The 17,965-nt window shown below is 41.5% G+C and overlaps 1 pseudogene; it reads right to left on the bottom strand.

Annotated features, from left to right (window-relative positions):
• Positions 1-8,445: 8,445 nt before the first annotated feature.
• LOC133442183 (uncharacterized) lies at positions 8,446-11,245 on the bottom strand (annotated as a pseudogene).
• Between the last annotated feature and the right edge of the window lie 6,720 nt (positions 11,246-17,965).

Here is a 17,965-nt window from a genome sequence, read left to right as displayed (position 1 = left end):
AACCATTACGATTCATAAAATCAGAGAATGCTTGAGACATGGAAGATATATTCAGACTACGAGGATTGGAACGATCTAACGCTGGATCGAAGACACAATTCAAGTCGCCTCCAAAAATTAACAAATGTGTATTTTACTCAGCAGGCTATTGGCAAAACCAGCATCATCAAAGTTTGGGGCATATACGTTGACTAATAAGACTTTTTTATGCATTAACAACCCTGCAACTATGACATACCTGCCATTCTTATCAGCTATGACATTGGTGGGTGAAAACTGAACTTTCTTACTGATTAGAATAGCGACTCCTCTGGATTTGGAGTTGAACTCTGAGTGAAAAAATTGACTCACCCATGGGCGCTGCAACCTATGATGGTCTTTAGTCTGAAGATGAGTCTCTTGTAAGAAAACTAAAGAGGGCTTTAACTTTTTCAAGTGTGTAAATACCTTTGACCTTTTTACTGGATGTCCCATGCCCTTGATGTTCCAACTAATGAAACGAAGAGATGTGCGTGGCCCAGCAATATCAGAACTTATGGTGTTATTATTCATTTAAGAACATAAAAAATATATATATAATAGAATGAAAAAAATAAAAATAAAAAAAAATAAAAAAATAAAAATAAATAAAAGTGAGCTGAGTTAAAACACCCTCCCCCCCAAAACCCTGAACAAGTACACCCATAGTCCCCATAAAGAACAAGAACAGTGGAGACAGCAGTGTCATTTTGAAAAACGGTTGTTCACAGCAAAATAGGAACAACTCGGAAACAGAGTAACCAATGGCAGAAGAACAAAGCGAGAAGTGACTCCCACCAATTTCAAAACAGAAATAAAATATGTGCAATATTGATAAAACATATAAAAAAAACAACCTACATTGGGAGTTCAGCAAAAAAAAAGCGCGGCTCACCCTGGGATCAAAGTCTTCACATAAAGCATCGCCTCCTCCGGAGAGGTAAAGTACTTCTCTGCACCCCCATGAGTAATACGTAGCTTCGCCGGGTGCATACCTGACTTGCATACCTGGCCGGGTCCATACCTGACTCCTTCAATGTCCCGGAGAACACGCCTGACACCGTTGAAGGCAGCGCGAGCACGGGCCACCTTCGCAGTATAATCTGGGAAGATCAATATCACTTTGCCCCCAAATTTGATTGCCTGAGGCTCTTTTGCACGACGTAAAATGTCGACACAATCATTGTAGTAGTGGAGCCTGCATTTTAAGTAGCCATGTGCTACTGCACGCTATGCTATCTTGTATTTTATCATAATTGTGGCATTACAGCCGTAGTTATATGTCTCTGTGTAGGTATGTCTTTTTTTTTTTTTTTTTTTTTTATTGAAATATATGCCCAGGAAAATGTTACATCACTGTAGGACAAAATGTAGATACACAAATATAGAATATTTCACATTTCAAATTTACATATCCATGAAAAACAATAAAGTAAAAGAACAAAAAATAAAAATAAAGAAAATAAAGAAGCTCGAGATACAAGATTTATTGTATTCTTCACACAGTCTTCTAGTTTTGCTGGCTTTAGGATTCATACTTTCTTTCAAGGATTTTAAATAGGATGAAAAAAGTGCTTTAAAGGAGCTTGAGGCTCCTTTTAAGAAATGAGACTCTCTAGCGCCACCCTTCACCACGACGGCCGTTGGGGGTACTGCAGCCAACAGTGAAGCCGGCACGGGAGAACGGGGAGAACGCAAATTTGGTACAATGAATATGAAATTTAGCTAATAGTATTAGAAGGTTGATAACATATAATTTATCTGAACTTATTTCCTCATTTTGTGACAGACCAAATAAAACATGTTGGATGTTCAGTTTACAAGAATAGTCAATTTTGTTATTTATGAAATTATTTAGATCGATCCAAAAGACATGAGAGTAGGTACAATCCCAAAATAAATGACATATGGTTTCCTCCATACTGCTACAAAAGGAACAGTATATCAATATTAATCTTGGATTTTACAAAAAGGGTCTTGACTGGATAACATCTGTGAAGTATTTTAAATGTAACTTCTCGTACCTTATTTGTGATACAAAACTTCCTTGATAACATCCAAGTGTTCTTCCAATCTATGTCATTATAAATACCATTCCAGTAGAAAACAGCTGCAGGCTTAGAAACAAAGTCTCTTTGAATAATGTTTCTAATGCATTGATTAGTGGCTTTATCACTTAATAGAGAACATAGGTTACCAATATATATGTCATCAGGAGTCAACACTGGAATAATACAATTTTTACCTTTAGGAGCAGATAACAATAACCTTCTTACCCCTTCTGGTATTGCATCAAATACAATAGAATACTCTCTTGGTGTAACAGGGAAACTATGTGCAGAAAGAAACTCTTCATAAGTGAACAGCTGACCATTTTCGTGTAGTAATTGACTAACGAGTAAGATTTTATTATCAACCCATCTCTTCATATACAAGGATTTGTTCTTAAATCTAATGTCTTGATTGTTCCAAATGAAATATTTATGTGGAGAAAAATTGTGCGAGTACATCATTGACCAGGATAACAAAAGCTGACTATGGAAGTTGGACAGTTTTATTGGTAATTTAGTGATATTGTAATTGCACCATAGGAGAAAATGCATTCCTCCAAGTGAGTTAAACACATGGGCAGTAATAAAGTTCCAGTTTGAGGAGGTGAAGTCTAGAGAATTAATAGAGAATAGAGAATTAATTCCACCAGAACATAGCTTATTTATCATGACATTTTTCTTAGTATAATGTATTCTTTTTTTCCAAATAAATTCAAATAATATTCTGTCAATTTTAGTGCATATTTTTTTGAGAAACCTAGTGTTTACACTCAGGAGAAGCTGCGAGCAAACTGTCAGCAGGTGTCACAGCTGAAGTTTGTAAAGAATTATGGCAGTCAACTGAATGTATTTTATACACTAGACATTTTAAGTTATTTTATTATTTCATATTTATTTAATGTATCTTATTATTTTTGTTAATTTACTGTGTCCCCTTTGTGCAGCATATTTACAGCTGTGGAAGTTGGATGTTTGTAGCTTTAAAAAGAGAAAATAATCAATACATTTACACAATCAGTGAGAAAAAACAAATAACTCCGGTAGTTTATTAGCAAAACTTTAATAGTCAAGTAAATCATTAATGGCTGATATTCAATTCATAGTCACAGCTCCAAATCACTGATGAGAAAATAAAAAAATGTCAAGACTTGATGTTATTATTCAGAACCCTTATTTCTTAGATTTTTTCGGAACAACACTTTTACTAAGGTTTGTGAGACTAGCACACACAATAACAATATCATCTAGAAGGTCAGCCTGTGACAGTGGAATTCTTGTCTGCAACATTTTGAAGTTCTTCCATCTCCCTATAACACGTTGTCTTGATGTGTCGACCTCCTGTGCAGAAAGTTGCCGTTTGCCTTTGGTGGAAGCTGGAATGCGCAGGGTGGCACCATGAGCTGCAAGTTCTTCGGCTATAAGAAATCCCCTATCCGCCAAAATTTATTTTATTTAACCTTTATTTAACCAGGCAGGCAATTTAAGAACAAATTTCTTATTTAAAAAGACAAAATCTCATCATTAAATTCCAAAAGATCATAAAACCCTGATTATTTTGTTATCCTCTTGTCAGAAACCCGCCCACCCCAACCCTTTGAGAGAAATTAAATAGCCCCAGCTGGAGTGATGCCAATCAAATATTTCAAGGTGTTATTGTGTTTATAGTTTGACCACGACTGGGACCTGGAGGTCATATGACTGGGTCTATTAATGAAAATCTCAGTGCAATCTATTATATAGCGGCATCTCTTAAATTTTCGCTTGAACATTTTAGGCATATTTCTTTGTGCAGCTTCCTTGCTTGGCCATTTAATAAATGGCTTGAGTATTATGGCCAGAGCTGGTATCCAGCTCCGACAAATTTTAGACAAGGTAGCTGTCGAGATCTTAAACCTATAGGCTAAATCAGTGTTAGTTAGGCCCAACCTTAATTTCATTAACACTATCAAAAGATGATCCTGTAGAGAGAGCTTCTTGCTGAATATTTTTACACTTCCTGCAATTTTGGTGCACAACCAGTCAAAGACTACAGATGTTATTCCAGTGATAAACAACAGTTGTACCATGCTGCACTTAATATTTGAGTATGAAAATGTAGACTTCTTCAGCTCCTCTTTAAGTCTCTCATTTTCATCTCGCAGCTGTTGATACTTTTCCTGCAGGTTGACGTGGTCACTCTTCAGCTCGGTGTACCTCAGGTTCAGGTCATTGTATTGTAAAGACAACAGTTGAGAATTGAAGACGAGATGAATGGATGAATGGATGGATGGATGGAGAGGTGTATAGAGAACATAAGATGGGCATTGGAATCAGTAGAGGACAGTTGTGAATAGGAGAGGAGAGAAGGACAGGGACAAGGAGATTTTATTTGTCACATACATAGACCTAAGATTAATTGCAACTGTGTTAGTCTACACTGTGCATAAATATGGGTTGTAAAGAAAAGAATGGATGTGGAGATCAGCATAGGGGGAGAATACTCAACATGGTTGAACCATTATACAATGCAATGAGACATGAAATTGTGGCTACACTTACTAGGACTGTGATACATGCTGGTGACTTCCTCTGGAGTTCCAGGAGCAGGAGCAGGAGCAGGTTGATTTGGTGGAGCAACCAGAAGTCTTTCACTCCATTTCTTTTTTCTTTGGTACCTTCACATAAAAAACTCAAATGAACAAAAATACTGATCTCAAGCTGTAATACAATACATTCCCATCTTAATTATCGGTTATGGTTTGCTTAATACCAAAATAAGTAAACCCTTAATATTCATGAGTTAATCATGTCATTAGATTTCGATTTGTACACCCGTACACACAACAGCTGGTGGGCATGTTGTTCTTTTATAACGTTACTGCAACTCCAAAAACGCAACTTAAGAAACAAATCTTCCCTCGCTCTAGTCAAACTCATACAACTTCTTCCGCTTCTTCCGCTGCAACAATGCGCTGTGATGACGTGACGTGTGACGTGTGATGACGTGTGATGACGTAGGCTGGAAAGGGTTATGTTTAGTTTGTCAGCTATTATGGAGATTTTTTCAGGCTTCCTGTGCTGAGCTGTTATGTTATTTGTGTTATTTTATGTAACTGTTTGCTGATGTTCTTTCAATAAAAAACGTAGATTTTAAAGTGATGAATTGAATCTGGAAATCCGCAATTTTAAGCCTTGCCATTGGCTGTCCGGAGGACCAGCTGCCCGGAAGTATCTTCCTCACTGTCACCATCTATTTTAATGACATCTTTGACATTTCCCAACACAGAAACACTAAAGTGTAACCCAGCAGTACGATAGATTAATGCTAAGGCTATCAATTTGAAATATTTCTTCTTAGATTCTGAGAAATACATTATTCTTTTGTCAGTTTTTGACTCGATAGCACCATCTACTGGATGAAAATGGAACACAGAGAAACTACACGACACGTTTAAGTGATGTGTCTGCTGCGCACGGAGGAAAGGAACTTCCGGTTGCGAACAGTCATGGAATGCGGACGCACGTGTGTGTGACCGCGTAAAAGAAATCTTCTAACAGTGACAGACAGACGTGCACACGCTCTTAGTGTAGTACGCAGCTTCTTGTTACGCGTGATGTAGTCTGCGTACGTAACAACGCACACACGCATGCACGTGTAACAAAATTCTCTGTTATTCACGCGTGCACACACGCTGCTGCGCGCGGCTCTTTTATTAAAGACGCTAATAGGACTTCATAGCGTGTGTGCGTGCGTGCGTGCGTGCGTGCGTGCGTGCGTGCGTGCGTGCGTGCGTGCGTGCGTGCGTGCGTGCGTGCGTGCGTGCGTGCGTGCATGCAATCAAATTGCAGGACAACCAATGACGAAGAAATGGTAACCAAAAAAATGATACCGAAGATAATTTCGTTTGGGTACAAAAACTATGAGGTGGTGAACAAAAAACGAATTGCAGTGCAAAACATGCGGGTCGAAGATCACAGACGGAGAGGCAACAACTTCCAACCTCGTCCGACATCTGAAGCTGCACAAAGAACGGTAAGTAGAGCTGGCGAGCTAATGCTCAGCTAACGTTACTTTATCTGCTAAGTAAAGTAACTTTGTAACTGTAGTTAATGATGCTGTACTGGTAACGTTACATTACAAACATGGTAATCTGTTGCGTCCACTCCCCGACTCCTACTTTGATGGTCACCCGAAATAAGTTGACAAAATTGGCTTTAACCAGCACTGCAAAGCTTCAGCTTCGAAGGTAACGTAACGTTCACGTTACTGCATGGATTTACCATGTATGCAATCCAGATGGAGTGTTTTCAGCTTCAGTCTGATAGTCAGTGCATCCGGTATTACTACACGGCTGGCTAAGCAGTGGTAGTCATTATTTTTGCTTTATAAAATCAACAGTCATAAATGTCTTAACATTGTACACAATTAAATTAATAGTAAGACAATGTTAAGATTGATATATTAATGATGTGAGTAATGAAGAGTAGTTTCACAAGTAACTCATGTGTGGCTATAAGCGATTTTCTGACATCTGTTTAATATGCTGGTATCTTACAGATTTGACGAATACCAGATGAACAAAAGCATTCCAAATGAACCACAACAGCCTTCAATCTCACAATTCCTGGATACTTCTGTTGGGCATTACAGCATGAGTCATCCACAACAGAAAGCTATCACCAATGCAATACTGTCTGACTTGATTATTGATTGCAACTTGCCCCTGTCTATCGTGGAAAACAAGAGCTTTCGGCACTTTCTGACAGTACTTGATCGTAAGTACAGCCCAGTGTGTCGCAGAACATTGACATAAAAAAACAGAGAACCTCGCTGCAGAGAGACGTTCAAAATTAAAAACTCAACTGAGCAACACTCACCATGTTTCAGTCACTGTGGACATTTGGTCTGACCGAAAGATGAGGGGGTTCCTTGGTATCACTGTGCATTGGATAGAGAAAGAGACGGAGACAATACAGCTAAAGTCCAATCTCTTGGCCTGTAACCGCTTCAAAGGCTCACACACAGCTGAAAGAATCTGTGACCAATTCCATGTAATATGCGATGAATACAACATTAAAGATAAACTGGACTACATTATTATTGACAACGCTGCTAACATGCGTAAAGCCTTCACTGTGTGCTTCCCCACCGAACAAGAAGATGATGATGATGACGGGGATGATCTAGATGACCCAGAGCTCTGGCATGACTTAACCCTGGAAGACCAGCTAACAGTAGATGCTGCCATGGCAAAGAAACAGCGCTTGCAGTGTTTTACGCACACTCTCCAGCTGGTGGTGGGAGATGGCTTGAAAAAAACAAAAGTGGCATCTCCTTCTCTTTCAAAGTTATCCAAACTCAGTTCACTGCTGCACACAAGCACGACGTTCAAAGATGTGTTTGATGCTCAATTTGGGGAACAGAAAGGCATTCCTGCTGCTGTGAACACAAGATGGAACTCAACACTAAGGCCAGTGAAGGCAGTTCTCCAGTGTGATCATCCAAAGCTCTGCGTTGTTCTGGAAAAGGCTGGGCAAAAGGAGTTGTCATTCACAGCACGGGAGTGGAATCTGTTGAAGGAGTTGGTGGACATCTTGAAGCCGTTTGGAGAAGCAACTGATATGACACAGGGGGAGAAGGTAGTCACAATCAGTGCTGTTGTTCCATCTATCTTGTCCCTCAATCACCACCTTGAGAAGATGAAGCCTCAAGTCCGTTTCCTGAGCGGCCTGGTCAGAAGTCTCCAGGCATCCCTGAACAAAAGATTTCTTGGAATCTTCATCAATGTGAAAATGGCCAGGACACAAGATGGGATCACTGCCCCCTTTTCAGACCCGTCCACCTCAAAGCAGCTGTCTTGGATCCAGCTTTTGCTCTGTTGTGGGTGGAGCCCCATGTGCTGGTCAGTCGTGATGTCGAGGCAGAGGTGGCACAATGAGTTAAAGGTAAATATTATTGAGTTTGATGTAACTTTTTTTCCCCTCACAGTCTGATCTAAATGATTGCAACAATAAAAATGTTTTCAGTCTAACACACTTCATCACCCACACCCACAATAAGGGCTTGTTTGTTTCTGCTATTTTTCACTGCAAAGCATCCTTTTCAGCAGTCATAAAACTACTAAAACACGGTAATGAGAATTTTCAAATAAAATGTAATTATTCTTGGAAAGTAGCAGCTGACTATATTTTAGCAGCTTGGACAATATCTTCATTGAACCTCTGAGACTGCTGGTCCACTCTGAAAAGTTCTGCAACTTTATTTCTTTTTCAGGACAATGTGGATCTGGCACTTCGCCTAAAAACACAGAGGGAGGAAGAAAACAACTAAATGTAATTGTACAGTAAATGTTCAACAGTCTGTATACAAACAGTGGGTAATTAAGAAAAGGTCACCTCATGCCAGCGCAGGGTAAAGACGGGCAGTACCAGATGACAGTGCGGGCAGGCAGGTGCTAATCTTGTCTGGGTCTCCTTCATTAATTGAGGGTTTTTGGTTGAACGTATTTGTCAGGGCGGTTGCGTTCCGTAGCTGAGGGGCGTCCTCTTGTCCAGAGGAATCACTGTCGTCCTCACTCTCTTCCTGCTCTGGCTCAACTTTTTCAGAGTCCCACTTGGCTGCAAGAAAACATCCCATCTGGTTTGACAAGAGGCAATGAGCATTAGTATTAATCTTAATAGGCATGGTTAAAGCAGCATTTAATTTTGGGCTTTAAGAAGTTTGGTCACTACTGGAAAAAAAAGAACATCAATTTCTTGCAGATAAAAATTTAACCCATAAATGAAATGGCTCATTGCTAACTTCCCTATGCTTTGGGGGTTTACTGTTATGGTCTTGCTGGATCTGTGTCCTATAGCCATACACGTATAAAAGGAAGAATGCCAGTTACATCCCTTAGTTGCTGCCTCCTGTGTCCACTTCTCAAAGAATGCTGCTCAAAAAATGACCTTAGTTAAATGACTTAATCTGCCTAGCATAACAGTGTCAGTAAAACTTCTAAGTTATAAATCTGATCAGTTAGGAAACACATCAAATGTAAATCACTAATTTTTAACAGCTTGTATCAGACCACATAATTACTCACTTACAATTCATGATAAATTATTGTAGCCTATCATGTATTCTAATTTAATTACATGAAAATAACTGAGAAGGACTACACTTTCTCAATGAAATGTGGACCCTGAAAGACGAAAATGTTTTTCAATCTGAACTTCACATTTCTGTTTCTCTCATGCTCTACAAGTTCAGCTTGTTAAAATGCAGCAATATAACTTGAAAATACCGTATGTTTGTCTATATCCTCGGCTGAAAAGGATGCTTTGTAGCCTGTACAAGACACAGTTATTTTTGCTGCTGGGAAAAACAAAGAAAGAGGTAATTAGCCAAAGAAAACACATTGTGCAGAGTTACTGAGCTTTGATGTAAATGTTGTATTTTCATACTTGAATGAAGTACACTGCTGGTAACTGGAGGAGGACTGGAGCTGTTGTCAGCAGCGAAACAGATCAGGCGATGCTCTGCCAGGTCTGTCAGTTTGACGTAGCGGCTGCAGCCCCGGCAGAGCTCGGTGCGGCTGCCGCAGACCACCCTATGCTCATCCAGGTCCTTCACCGGGACTTCTAGCTCACAGAACTCACACACCTGAAGACGTTCCTGACACTCATTCGACTGGGGGGGTGGAAGAGAGTAAGAGTCATTTAAGTGCCACAACTGGAACATGCAGACAATTGTTAGTTGTCCTAAAAACTCTATAGGCCATAACCTGAAAATGTATTAATTATTTAACCTGAAAATGTCACTCTGATCCGACAATATTTTCTTTTTTCATATGTAAAATGTTTTTGCTTCAGTTTTTAATTATTTATGGATTTTTTACCTTTTCAAAAATCTAATTAAAATATGAATATGATTGGAAATGTTCTCTGTACAACACTGCTGCATCTTGGGATTCACCTCATGATCCTGTAGGCAACATTGTTCCATCTTCCCATTACACTTGGAGCATCACACCTTCAAGTGAGTAAAGTTGTGTAAAAGCAGATCAGATGAAGGTTAATGTTAATCAAGCAAGCAAAACCATATTCTGTGATGTAATGGAAGTGTGAAGAAGTGTGGTGTGTTCACCAGGGTGTTCAGTGTTCCTTCAGCTGATCTTTGGGAACTGCTTCATAACATTCAGGGCACGAACACAAGAAATGCGTGCAGTGTGTTGCAGGGCGAAATTGGCTTCTGCAACCTCCTTGTTGCTATAAAAAAAAAAAAGAGATGCACAGGTGAAGGCTAACTTTTCTTATCAGTGATCAGAAATTAAGGCATTTCACAGCTGAAGTCAATTGCAGATGGCCACACCTGCATCTTCACCAGACCAAAGTCCAAACGTGTATGCAGGTATATTAAGGGCCAGTCTCAATACACCCCCTAGCCATACTTTTCAGCCCTACCCCTAAATTTTGCGCGTTCCTGTGAGGGTAGTGGTTTAGGGATTTCAGATGCTGACTTTGCGACCGAGGGCCAGAAAGATTTCCCAGAATGCTTTACGTCATCATTTGCAGACTGAATCAAACAAAAAAACATGGCGGACATTTCAAATTTTTGGTGAATAAAATCAATATTTTGAGATAGTTTCTGCATAAAAATGCGTTTTGATTACATTTCTAGCAAGAAATATGTATTTTACTTTCATAATATTCACTCAGTGGATGTACATAATCACTCGCTTGCCCGTTGTTGTGAAGTCTTTTCAGATCTCGCCAGAATAAAGGCTGATTTATGGTTCCGCGTTACACCAACGCAGAGCCTATGGCGTAGGTTACACTGCGACGCGCGCCGTACGGAATTCAATTCAATTTTATGTGTATAGCGTCTAATACAACAGATGTTGTCTCTAGACGCTTTCCAGAGATCCAGAACATGAACATAAACCCCCGAGAAATTATTACATAAACAATGGCAGGTAAAGTAAGTATTCACAAGGTTTCCCCACACTGTTGCTGGTATTTTGGTCCATTCCTCCATGCAGATCTCCTCTAAAGCAGTGATGTTTTGGGGCTGTCGCTGGGCAATATGGACTTTCAACTCCCTCCAAAGATTTTCTATGGGGTTGAGATCTGGAGACTGGCTAGGCCACTCCAGGACCTTGAAATGTTTCTTACGAAGCCACTCCGTTGTTTCCTGGACGATGTGTTTGGATCATTGTCCTGCTGAAAGACCCAGCCATGTTTCATCTTCAATGACCTGCTGATGGAAGGAGGTTTTCACTCAAAATCTCACCATTCATGGCCTCATTCATTCTTTCCCTACACGGATCAGTCGTCCTGGTCCCTTTGCAGAAAAACATCCCCAAAGCATGATGTTTCCACCCCCGTGCTCCACAGTAGGTACGGTGTTCTTTGGATGCAACTCAGCTTTCTTCTCCTCCAAACACAACAAGTTGTGTTTCTACCGAAAATTTCTCTTTTGGTTTCATCTGACCAGATAACATTCTCCCAACCCTCTTCTGCATCATCCAAATGCTCTCTAGCAAACTTCAGACCTGGACATTCAGCAGGGGGAACGTCTGGCCCTGCAGGATCTGAGTCCCTGATCGTAGTGTGTTACTGATGGTTACTTTGTTACTCTGGTCCCAGCTCTCTGCAGGTCATTCACTAGGTCCCCGTGTGGTTCTGGGATCTTTACTCACCGTTCTGGTGATCATTTTTACCCCACGGGGTGAGATCTTGGAGCCCCAGATGGAGGGAGATTATCAGTGTCTTGTATGTCTTCATTTTCTAATAATTTATCCCACAGTTGATTTCTTCACACCAAGCTGTTACCTATAGCAGATTCAGTCTTCCCAGCCTGGTGCATGTCTACAGTTTAGTTTCTCACATCCTTTGACAGCTCTTTGGTCTTGGCCTTATTGGAGTTTGGAGTGTGACTGTTTTCAGGTTTTGGACAGGTGTCTTTTATACTGATAACCAGTTAAAACAGGTGTCTTTTATACTGATAACCAGTTAAAACAGGTGTCTTTTATACTGATAACCAGTTAAAACAGGTGCCATTAATACAGGTAACGAGTTAAATACGAACTCTGCTAATATCAGCCTTCTATTGAAACCAGATAAGAATCCTTCAAGCTACCATCTAATATCCCTTATAAATGTAGATCTCAAAATAATCTGTAAAGCTCTTTCCAAAGGTTTGAAAATAATTACCCCTTCCCCTTTTCCTCCACCCGGATCAAACAGGCTTTATTAAGGGTAGACAGTCTTCTACTAATACTCGTAGACTACTTAATATTATAGATCATTCGAATATCAATAATCTGGAAACTAAAATTATATCTCTAGATGCAGAAAAAGCATTTGACCGGGTATTAGATAAGATAATCCTTAGAAAGATTAGTGGCGAACCTGAAGCGCTGGGTTTGTTGCTGAACCCTCCTGAGGTGTAGTGGGCCAAAATCAGCGAAACACCTATGAGGGAGGGAAGCCCACCTGATGATCCTAGAGTGCCATAGCTCGCTTCGCCTGAACACCCTACAGTGGTGATTCGAGTACCAACATCCAACTCAGGTAAGCTATGCGGTCAAGAGCAAGCTTGGCTCAGGGAGGAGGGCACCCCTGCCATGCAGAGTGCACGTGTCCCGTGTATCATATCCCATGTTCTATGAATCTGAATCATAGTGTGGGGAGACTGATGCGCCTGCAGCCACCACATGAGCCTTGGCAGAGAGGGGCCTTGATCCAATGGCATGGAGTCCATGATGACTGGAGACCGCCCTCTGCTGCAACCTTCATCTGCCTTCAGGTCCGTTGTGACTTACAGTGTCATCCTCCGCCACTTCCGCTGTTGAGGTCTTTGGATCGCACGTGCTCTGGAACCTCCCCCTCAACCTTACTGCCATGGTTGAAACTACCAGGAGCATTAATCTCCAGACGGTATCCCCCTTAGGTTCATTGGAACACACAAGGTTGAGGTGAGCGATATGGCAAAAATATCATCACAATTTAAAAAAAATGAATTCACGATTTTGATTTCATCACGATCTTAAATTGAAAAAATAAAAACATAAATCTTTCCTTCAAACTTATTAAAGTGAAAGATTGAATTGCACTCTGACAGCTGATTTAACTTTAAACCTTCTGCTGAATTTTTACCAGTACATCTTTTTTTTTTTGGAAAAGTTTTTACGGTTGGGCAGCTCGTACTGCGGGTCAGCGACTTTAAGCAGGCGTTTGGAACACCTCATTTTTGCACCGTCTTTAGCAGTACCACATCTTTTGTGAGATGAAAGGTAACAGCTTCTCCTCTTTCCATTACTGTTTTTGAGTTGTCAATGCCTGTGTTATTGTCGTTTGTTTTGGTCTCATGCTAGCTGCTGCTTGCGGCGCCTCCATGCCCCTCGCTGTTTGGCTCTCGGCATACTGCTCCCTCTTCAGGGGATTTTGTCTAACAGATTTGTCGCGTTACCACCCAATAATAAAAAACACTACAGATACAATAGGGTCCTTGCACCCTTGTGCTCGGGCCTTAATACTACTACTACTACTACTACTACTGTCATTTCGCAGACGCTTTTATCCAAAGCGACTTACATCTGAGAGAACAACACAAGCACAAAATCACATAGGAGGTCCAGCTGGATCAGTGCTGGTCAGACTGCTGGGAGTCCAGTTGGACAAAGGAGCTATAATAAACACTACAGATACAATTGGGTCATTGCACCCTTGTGCTCGGGCCCTATTAAACAGCATGATTTCAGAAGGTTCCTCGCACCCTCTCGTGCTTGGGCCTTAATAAACAATACATATACAATAGGGTCCTCGCACCTTCAGTGCTCAGGCCCTAATAATAAACACTACAAATAAAATAGGGTCCTCGCATCCTTGTGCTTAGGCCCTAATAATGACAGTAAGTTCATATGCAGTTTACTGAGGAGGCCTGAATCTTACATCCAGTCATTCAGTCAGCTATGTGGAGAGCAGGAAGCATCATCATGGACGTTCACCAGCATCAGATGAAATTACTTCAAATGCACCTGTGAAGACTGAATAAAAAAAGACCAGTCATCACTGGTTACATATGTAAGGGTGTGGACTGAACTTTGTTGATCTTTGTTATGAAAGTCTGATAAGATTTTCTATTAATCCAATTCAAATATGACCAAAGTGTTTGTTATGAAACAATATTTTCGCTGATAATTTTTATAAATTACACAATGATACGCCAGTAAGCTCCACGTGACAACACCAGCACACAGCACCTTGACCTCCAGAGGTTGCCATCTACCTGCAGAAACTGTCAAACAAACCTGATGGCATGTCAAGCTGGTTGTGATGTTCCTGCTGATTTAAACTTGCATGTCAGCATGAAATGGCAAAAACTAAAGCATTAAAATAAAAAAAATGATGCTCTCCATGGTTTTTCTTGTATTGGTTTATTTATCACGTCACAAAAATGTAGCAACCAAGTTTAACAATTTCAATATTTCCCTATCTCTGGGTCCAAATTCCAGCTTGAACCATTAACAGGACGTCCATCTCTGCAACACTTTAGACTTTTGTTTCCTGGTGGGATGAGTCATTTCCTTACAGTTTTGTTATTTCTTGTTAGTTTTTCTAATACATCTCATTAAATAACTACAGTGTTTATTGTGATTGACACTAAACAGGAGGAATTTGGCATAAAGTGATGATGTAGATTGCTGTTACTGAAGTCTGAGGTATAAATGTGGTACATGTACTTAATTTTATGAGTAAATTTGTCGGTTCAGTACGAGTACACTTTGAGAATATTTCATCTCCTCTACCCTAGACCCTAACAATGAGATTCATTTTAGGGCAAATTTGTAGCAAAAACTAATAAATTATAGGGAGGGGTCACAAACTTTATTCCCACTGTAGGTTAATATATTATATCAAGCAAAATTCAGAACCAGTCCATAAATCTGAATCAAGGACCCTTGGGAAAGAATTGAATGGGGAATTCATCACTTTACAAATTACCCTTTGTTTCTTTGCTTTGGTCTTCTGCGTTCAGCTGCACTTTCTAACATTTACATTTGGAATGAGACTTGCTCCACTGCTCTTTCAGAGTTTGTATTTAGTACAATGCAGTCAGCTTAGTGTACTAAGTAGAAATTGGTGGATGGGGTACTGTTGACTTGGTGATGATCGGATACAGCCAGGCACCAACCATCTCACTTCTGCATTGACGCTCATGCAGAACTACATTTCATTGTAGTGCTTGAACTGGCTGATAGAGGCTGGCAGCAAAAGCGAGTCAACCTCCCATGTTAAAATGTCCGACTTTAGAGCAGAAATAAACATATTTACAGCCTGGTTCACTGCAAAAACTCAATGGGGGGTGGGTGGCATCTGCTGCTAGTCTGAAATGAGAGAAACACAAGGAAATGCACAATGGGCACACAAGCCTTTGAAATCTGTAAGAGAGAAAACAAACAAATGCACCGACGCGAGAACAGGCAGAGACACAAACAGAAACCATTTCAGGTCTCTGAAACTGAATCAGGTGAGTGAACAGGTGTGTATGTCTGTGTAACTGTGTGTGTGCAAAGAGAAAACAAAGTTTTACCTGAACTGCAACTACAGTGCAGGAGGGAGGGCACAACCACGCTAACCTAGAGACCAGAAGCCGACGAGGAAGAAACCCGAACCCGGGCCACCAGCAGCCACATGGAGGGCCAAAAGAGGGCAGCAGGAACCCCTATTTAAAATAAATAAAGAATTTGAGGGAGAAAAAACCTTTTTATTGCATTGACTCTCTCTGCCAGGGAAATAGGAAGGGACCTATAAAACTGAACGTTATGTAGCAACATTACCAGCTTCCCAAAGTGACTGAAAATCTTTTGTCAATTCTATTCCTAGGTAAGTGAATTCATTGTGTGTAATTTTAAAAGGAATGTTTTGCAATATTGAGGGCTCACAGAGTTTAATTGGCATTAGTTCACTCTTAGACTAATTAATCCTATATCTGAAAACGTACCGAAGTGAGAGATGGTGTCTAAGGGTGCTTTTCACACCTGTCCTGTTTGGAGCAGTTGTTCCGAAACAGGGAGCGTTTCCCCCTAAAAATTGGTTCGTTTGGTATATCTGAACACAGCAATCGCGCTCAGATTCGGCACAAAACAAGCAAGCTGAGATTGCCTAGGAGAGGTGGTCTCGACTCGCTTCCATTCGAGACCTGGAGCAGTGTGTTTGGAGTGAAAACATAATCGACACAGCAACCAAAACAACTCCATTCATTGTTTATGTGCTACCGTGGCGCAAGGAGAAGAGTTGGCGCAGAGCCTCCACCATCTTCTCTCCTATTGGACACAACTTCTTCTCTTCGCCCTTCTCTCTCTTCTCCCTTCTCTCCTATGACGTGCCGAGATGTCGTCACAGCGTGGCACGGTGAAATTAAAAAATGTTCAATTCGAGCAGGCAGGCGCGGCGCAAACGCCATGGCAGGTGCCCTCTTGCAACCGAGCTCGGCGGCAGAGTGGTCCGCTCTTGAGCCACGGTAGCACATACACAATGAATGGGAAAGCTGGCAGTGGACTGCGCTTTGCGCCCTGTGAAAGGGTTGTTCTTCCCGGGGTACGGAAGAGGAAACTCCTTCCGCGTTCAGTTCTGACCAATGAGAGAACAGTTGGTTGGGGCATGGCATTTGTTAACAGCTTTGAACCGCTACAGACGGTTGCCCTGTATCGATTTAGCCCCTGAATCGGAACAAAACAAACAGGCCAAAGGTCTGAAAGCACCCTAAGATGGCTGGAATAGTACATTGAGGATTGGTTATAAGTAAAATTTTGCTATACGCATTATCATCCGCATATAGCGAAGTTTTACGTATTGTTTCTTTAGTACTGTATCCGTGTATAAGAGGGTTGGATTGAATTATTTGGCCAAGCGGCTCTAGGGCTAAGGCAAAAAGCAGCGGGGATAAAGCCTTCTCAGCATCAAGAGAGAGGACAGCTAAGTCAGATGTCCTCTCTCTCTGGGAGTAAATTACATTGAAAAGGCGTCGTAAATTAAAGAAGCAATGTCTGTTTGGTATGAACCCAGTCTGATCGGGGTGTATAAGTTTACCAATTAGTGAGTTCAGTCTTCTGGCCAAAGTTTTAGCTAGTATTGTCAGGATTTGACATTTTCCTGTTTTATTTTGAAAGCTCATGTCTTTGTGTTTAAGTTCTGTCTTGACATTCCTGTTTCCCGTCTACCTTGATCGTCTGCACCGGTGTCTCGTTAACCTTTGTGTATATCTAGTCTTCTCTTTCCCCTGCTTCTTGTTGGTCCATCCTGTTCCTCCTCCATGTTTTCCATGTCATGTTTTTTTTAGATTTTGGATTCTTGTTTCAAGTCCTGGTTTCGTATCCTGCTTAGCATCGTTTTTGGTTAAGTTTTTGTGAATAAGTCACACAGTTTTTGGGAACTCCTGCCGCCTGCTGTCCTGCATCTGGGTCCTCACTAAAACCTTCCTGACAGAACGGACCAGCCAGGATGGACCCTCCAGGAGAGCGGATATCCCTTTGGGAATTTTTCCGCCAGGAGGCAGAGAAGACCATGCCGCGGTTCAGGGAGGAGGAGTCCCCCTTCTGGGGAACGCGCCTGGCTTTCGGTGGGCCCAAGAGCATTCAGGCGGTGTTCCCGGACCCACCTTGCCCTGTTGCAGTTCCTGTTCCTGTTTCGGCGGTGGGCCCGGACGCATCAGTTCTTGCTCCAGTGATGGTCCCGAATGCCCCTCAGCCAGCGCCGATGACCCGGTGTCCCCCCGAGCCTGTGCCGAGGACCCGGTGTCCCCCGAGCCTGTGCCGAGGATCCGGTGTCCCCCCGAGCCTGTGCCGAGGACCCCGTGTCCCCCCGAGCCTGTGCCAAGGACCCGGTGTCCCCCCGAGCCTGTGCCGAGGACCCGGTGTCCCCCGAGCCTG

Source organism: Cololabis saira, chromosome 4, assembly GCF_033807715.1.
Source record: "Cololabis saira isolate AMF1-May2022 chromosome 4, fColSai1.1, whole genome shotgun sequence".
NCBI lineage: Eukaryota > Metazoa > Chordata > Actinopteri > Beloniformes > Belonidae > Cololabis > Cololabis saira.
The sequence above is the reverse complement of the archived record's forward strand: the minus strand, read 5'-3'. Positions and strand labels throughout refer to the sequence as shown.